The sequence below is a fragment of the Bos taurus genome, chromosome 7 (assembly GCF_002263795.3).
Source record: "Bos taurus isolate L1 Dominette 01449 registration number 42190680 breed Hereford chromosome 7, ARS-UCD2.0, whole genome shotgun sequence".
Classification (NCBI taxonomy): domain Eukaryota; kingdom Metazoa; phylum Chordata; class Mammalia; order Artiodactyla; family Bovidae; genus Bos; species Bos taurus.
This window is the reverse complement of record NC_037334.1, coordinates 95,985,614-95,992,634: the sequence shown is the minus strand read 5'-3', so window position 1 is coordinate 95,992,634 and position 7,021 is coordinate 95,985,614.

The following is a 7,021-nucleotide window of genomic DNA, read 5'->3' as shown; positions in this document are numbered from 1 at the left end:
TGAACAGCCAGGACTGATCTTTGGGATGGACTGGTTGGCTCTCCTTGCAGTCCAAGGGACTCTCAAGAATCTTCTCCAGCACCAGTGTTCAAAAGCATCAATTCTTCAGTGCTCAGCTTTCTTTATAGTCCAACACTCATATCTCTACATGACTACCAGAAAATCCATAGCCGTGACTAGACGAACCTTTGTTGGCAAAGTAATATGATTTGGTGGGTATAAATTTAATGGGCCATTAGATAAACCAGCTTATATCACTCAAGTTGTATGGATGTGTGGGGGCTGTAAATACACTGCTTGAACCTGAAGTGAACAGTAATCTGAAAATTGCTTGGGGGTCATATGCACGCTTGGCCGGCAGTGGGGTGACCTCTTTCATTCCTTCTTTCCTTCTATGGACCCTGTGTGTGTGGAGGAAACGGGAACAGAAGTTGTGTTGGAGTGGCGATAGAGGCAATCCTCGTTTTCTGTTTTCTATTTTATTACTCTTCTTTGAAACGGGTTTTCCTTACTTTTATTAGCTTAGATGATTTTACTGATGAGGAATTGGAAGTACAGACAGATGAAGAAAACTGCCCAAGATCACAGAGGCTGTGGCAAAATAAGACCAGAATTCTGCCTCCGAACTCTCTCTACAATTTTGTCGCTAGTTTCAAGCATTTACCAGGAAAACACTAGAAGGAGAGAATTTTGGACAAAATTTTGGTCTATCCAATTTCAGTAGAGATTAAAGGAGAATTCATATTCTACTTTATGAAGTGTATATGTGTGTATGAGAGAGAGAGAAATACAGAAACTTAACTAGAAAACTGAAAACACCCTCATTGTCACACTCTAAGTCATAATCCTAAAAAGAATTTTGTTTTGAAATCTTTTTAAGAGAGAGCTCTCATAAAAATCGAGTTATTTTTCACGGTGCTAGTTAGTGCTGTCTGTCGCTGTTCACGGAATTGCTGACATAGACAGAAGTTCTGCAAGTCAAAATTGCATCTCACTTCTGCTTCAGACATTTACAACAAATAAGACAGTCTCACATGAAATTAACCTCACTAACTTAGAAAGATCCTGTGCCCATGAAAATTGCACACGATAAGTAGCAAAGGTACCAAGAGCTATTCCCTGAATCCAAGTGTTGCCGTGGAAATAGATAACCAAAATGATGCCACCGTTTCTTATCTCTAGAAGCAATCCTTGTACAAAGGGAATACAAACACAAAGCCATATGAAGGGATGAGAATATTTGCTCCCTAAATGATACCGGTTCATAGTGATTAACTCTATGGCAAACTCTTTCACTTTGCCATTTTTTTTTTGAGATCAGTTTATTTTTTCAGCCTCTGAAAAGTGGCAAAGATGATATCAAAGATCGTTATTATTAGTGATCACAGTCATAAACAAGAGATGGTGTAATACTAACAGGCTTCATGCTATATATCTGTGCCTCCAGCCACTCATTCCATGCTTTGGGAATTTTCATGTCCATTAAAAATATCACTTTGGGATACATTATATTAGGGATATCCATTTATTTTAGGAAATTTGGACAACACCAAAGAGAAAAACACACTTGGAATCCTACTGGTCAATGGTAACTATTGTTGTAATTCTTATATAATTCTTTCCAGATTACATGTGTAAAAGACAAACTAGACCTGTGTATTGACAAGATTGGAATCTCATTAAACTATTTTCCCAGACTGTTCGAAACTTGTTCAATGATAGACACTTAGTCAGAGTAGAGACTCCATGGTCTGACTAAGAGTAGTTGCTACTTTCCCACAGAAAGGTATGCCGAGAAAACACACACACAAGCTTGGTATCGGAACACTTCCCCTTGCAGCAGCAGTGGTTATTTCCTCATTACACCTATAAATATTTGTGGCAAGCCCTAGTATAGCACATGGATAAAAGGTCCAATAATAATCTAGAAAATGTACAGAATGCTTGGGAGCAACTTAGATCTGGCTAAAATAATGTCGCTTAAATGTCTCTGAAAAATTAACAAAATTATCGTGTTCTGAAAGAAAAAAAAAACCCTAACATCTCTCTTCTTTTCTTCCAAAAAGTTATGTTAAAATAATATTAGAGGAGAATGGACTCTGAATCTTCACGAGGCAATCAAATGGAGGAGAAAGCAGCATGGATTTGGATTGAGACAGGTCCGGATGTAAATAATTGCACTGCCACTTAACCTCAATGAGACCTTGAGACTGTCTTTCCTATTCTGAAAAGTGGGGGGCATAAATATTCCTTAGAGCATTGCTGGGAGAATTAAATGAGCCTATGAACGTAAAGCTATTTGTAGAATGGGTGCCTCACTTAGCTGCTGTTTTTACCATTACTGACTTTGGAAAGAAGTAACCCACGGGCTCCATGCTCACCCCCAGTATTTTACTATCCTATGAATTTAGCAGTGCCACTTAGCTTTAATGTTCTCTTCACTGGCTGCTATGGAATTGCTGAAAACAATTGCCATTACTACCTTTTAGATTCTCTGGCCTGCCAGCTAGATGAGAGCGCAGAAGAGGACAGCTAAGAGTGTCACATTATAGGAATCGCTGAGGCACGCTGCATATGACGCAATCTGTGAAACACCAGAAACAATCTATTTGTGGAGGAAAACCAATTTATATTTCTTGCATAATGAGGCATTTCACAAAAAGACACAATTGGACAATGACTGCTTTGAATTCAGGAAACAGCACTAAATGCTCCTTCTCCATCGGGGCTAATGTACTCTGGCTGCTATTGCTACTCCCTGCAGTATATCATCTCCTTCTAGAGGGTTCCACAAAAGATGAGTCAGCAAATGGCAACTGCCTGCACAATGCAAATTTTGCTTTTTCTTGCTTGAGAAAAAGGCCCTGCTTTTCAGTCTAAAATGAAGATACCTCCTGGTTTAGTTTGTTCTCAATGCTTGCTTTAAATAGAGCACTTAACGATTTCTAAACTCTCTTTCCAGTCAATCAAACTCACATATCTAATAATGCTTCCACCCTGGGTCAGAGCCATGATGTTTGTGAAGCCAACTCTAGCACTTACTTACTACTATTTTTACCTCAAAGGTTGATTTAGTTCATTGCCTTTACTTCTGAGATTAACCCTTAATGTTAGAGAGAACCATGTGTCCATAGAAAAAGAATCAGAAGAATTTCTTTAGCATCAGACCCAATACTATGTGCATTGCACCCGGCTGACGTCTTTGGTAATGTTAGCTCCAGCTTGCACATAGCAACTGAGCTCAAATGATTTACTCCTTCTTGGACAAGCTAGAAATTGTCTCATAAGATTTATTTCTCCACAGCAATCAGCCACCACTATATTACCAATTCTAAGTCATGGGCTGAAGGCTCATTGGTCATTTTATATTTCCTATGTGAGTCACGATCAATAGATGTTAGAGAAGAAATAGCCTCTGTTCTTAAGAGTTCCTGGCTGCTTTCAGAATTTAATTTCATTTCAGAGATGAGGAACAATCAGGAAGCTATATATGGAACCTAAGAGAACACAATAATCCTTAAAACCCCAGGTAAATGAAAAGTCTATACTGTAGGTTTTTTAAGTCCCGAGACCAAACATCCTTTGGAAATCTGACCCAATGATTAGTGACTGAAGTAAAGTCTTGCAATAGCTTAATTCCTTCATTCTTTCTTTTATTGATCATTGTAGGGTGATTAAATTTGGGCTGGTCACCAGAACAAGGAGATAGAGAAACCTGAAGCTACAGTGATTCTAGTCAACCTGCCCCCAAGGAAAACTACAAAAGCTTTCACTAAGAGTAGGTTCTCCGTTTGGTACATTTTCTAAGTGCATGCTCCCCTTTCTTAGTATGCGAGTCCTGATTTTAGGTAAGGCTGAAATCTACCCAGAAAGAAGTCTATTTCCCAATATCTTTTGCAACTGGTGGTAATCATGTAATTAAACTCCGGCCAATGAGATGTGAACATAAGTGTCGCCTGGACTTCTGGGAAGGCTGCTCAAATGGGACTGACTCAGCAGTCTGACTCTGAGCCCTTGACCTTTCCTCTTTCTTATGCCTTAAATGGCCTGTAACAATGGAGCTCCAGCAGGTATGGGGACTAGGAAGTAACCTTTAGGATGAAAACCAGCTCTGAGCAGGAGGGAAAGAAAGACTGACAATGCTTTGGTCTATGACAGCTGTAGAACTGCCAGCCCTGGCCTTTCAGGAAGGAGCGGAAATGAATCTCCACCTTGCTTAACTGCTGCAATCTTAACTGCTTGCTCCTAAGAGCAGCTGAACTTCATGGAATGCATACAGCCATCAAAGAGTCAAACTTTCCAGTGTGGGAATTTCTTTTGTATGTGTGTGACTCTGTGACCCCACAGACTGTAGCCTGCTGGGCTCCTCTGTCCACTGAATTCTCCAGGCAAGAATATTGGAGTCGGTTGCCATTTCCCTCTCCAAGGGATCCTCCCAACCCAGGGATCAAACCTGTGTCTCCTGCACTGCAGGTGGATTCTTTACCCGTTGAGCCATCAGGGAAGCCTTGGAATTTCCTTTACAGGGAGACAAGGCCTTGTATGTTACAAGACATTTAAAATGCCAACCCTTTTAGGAGTTTCTTTTAAATCACTTAAAGTACAGATGTCTGCTAGCAACTCCTTTCCTGAGGGCAAATTTTTGAAGGGAAAGGCAGAGAATCTGAGGTTCCTGTGGGAAATTTTAAGAGTTCTAAGAAGGAAGAGAAAAGAGTTTAGAAAGGGAGTTAATGGTTGACTTAGCCACTATCACATTTTAACCTTAGGCTTGTACTCCTGACTCCAGATGGATGCTGGGCTTCATTACCTGCCCGAGAGGCCCTGGGAGACTTGAGGAGGGAAACGTAGGTATTCTAGTAGCCCTCAGTTCAGTTCAGTTGCTCAGTCATGTCTGACACTTTGTGACCCCATGGACTGTAGCATGCCAGGCTTCCCTGTCCATCACCAACTCCTGGAGCTTGCTCAAACTCATGTCCATCGAGTTGGTGATGCCATCCAACCATCTCATTCTTTGTTGTCCCTTTTTCCTCCCACCTTCAATCTTTCCCAGCATCAGGGTCTTTGGCTAAGAATACTGTTTAGTAGGTTAGGGGTATTAAATGCATTTTCTACTTACGATACTTTCAACTTATGATGGATTTATTGGGATAAAAAGTGAAAGTCACTCAATCGTGTCTGACTCTTTGCGACCCCATGGACTATATAGTCCATGGAATTCTCCAGGCTGGACAATACTGGAGCAAGGAGGAAGCCCATTGTAAATTGAGAAAGACCTGTACATGCATTTGTGCGCGTGTGCTCAGTCATATCTGTTTGTGATCCTATGAACTGTAGCCTGTCAGGCTCCTCCTTCCATGGGATTCTCTGGGCAAGAATACTGGAGTGGGTTGCCATGCCCTCCTCCAGGGCATTTTCCCGATATAGGAATCAAACCTGCGTCTCCTGCATTGGTAGGTGGATTCTTTACCTCTGAGCCACCTGGAAAGCCCTGGACATGTGTTACCACCAATCTAATCTTCATAAACTCTGAAACACAGGTTTGATAGCCTTAGTTTATCGATGTGCAAGCTGACATTCAGAGAGATTAAAGATCTTACTGAAGGTCACTATCCAGGGCTCAAGTTGGGTGACCAACTATCTCAGTTTGCCCAAGACTAGGGTTTCCTGAGATGCAAGACTTTCAGGAGAGCATCAGGCAAACCAAGATGGAAGAGTGATGGCAAAGCCCTGTCATAGCATCTTTAAACCCCAAGGAGCACAGAGCCCAGACAGAGCTCCTCAAGGGCTGGCTCTAGCCTCCTAAGGTGCTCAACTTTACCTTGGACTTGGGAGTCTGCTCCCCTCTTGAGAGGTGGACTTGAGTAGCCTTAGCAGTACTGTGTGATGGAACTAAAGTCTCCCCTGGTCTGTTCCCCCAACCCAAGATAGGACCCCCCAGCTCCACACACCCAGCAGCTAACAGCAAGGGAGAGCCCAGTCCTATCCAGGGAGCAGGTCCATGTACTCTGTGGGGCAGAGCCCGGGTCCTTGCCCCACTGTGAAGTGTCCTTCAAATCCTGCTCCCTCATTTTTCACCTGATGCAACCACTGCGAACAATAAATTACCTTTAACATTTTCCTATGAAAATGCTTCTTCTAGAGCTTTTAAAGCACTATTATTTATGCTCACCTAAAGATGTAAAATGTATGATTCAAGATAACCTCCAAATTCTGTCCCTTCCTATTCTCTCTTATTCCTTACTGAAGGGTGCCAATGGCATTTTGTGAGTGTGCCTCAATTTAAATACACCAAATAATGGCCATCTAAGGCAGGGGTTCCCAGCTTGAGGTTTCGGGATAGAATTCAGAGGGTATATGAGCCTTCCTGAAGTTGTGTGTCCGTGTGTGTGTGTGTGTGTGTGGGTGTGTGTGTGTGTGTGTGTGTGTGTTTTATAGGGTAGCAGGTCTGTAGCTTTTCACTACATTCTCAGGAGAATCTGTGACCAGAACAGAGTTGAGAACCACTGGTGAGATAACAAGAATTAACTGAGAAGAATTTTTTTTTTTTTTTTAACAAAAGATGTCTTTGTTTTCTGAAATGATTCACAGTAGCAACTAATCCCAGGATATTAACCTATGATTCAGGCTATGGCCTTGACATATATCAAAGGAAGAAGGTGGAGAGCCATAAGGAAGGTGTGGTCAAAGCCACAGCAGGGAAATGTGGCTGAAAGTTCCAGAGCCCAGGGCACCACGCCTCATGGGGACAGAGGCAGAATCTTCAGACCCAGAGGAAAGCTGTGGGGCTCAGAGCTGATTGTCTAAGATCTTCTAAGTCTTGTTGCCACTCACCTGTCTCTAGATGATTGGTTTTTTATTTCTGGTGTTCTGTGTGTGTGTTTTGCAAAATAAATGAATTCAATAAAACAACTATTGGGGGCTGTAGCCCAGCGTCTGAGAGCTCACACATTGGAGTCTTGCGTTCATAGCTCAGTCTACACTTTGCAGCCATAGGATTTGGAGCAGTGGCCCTGACCTCGCT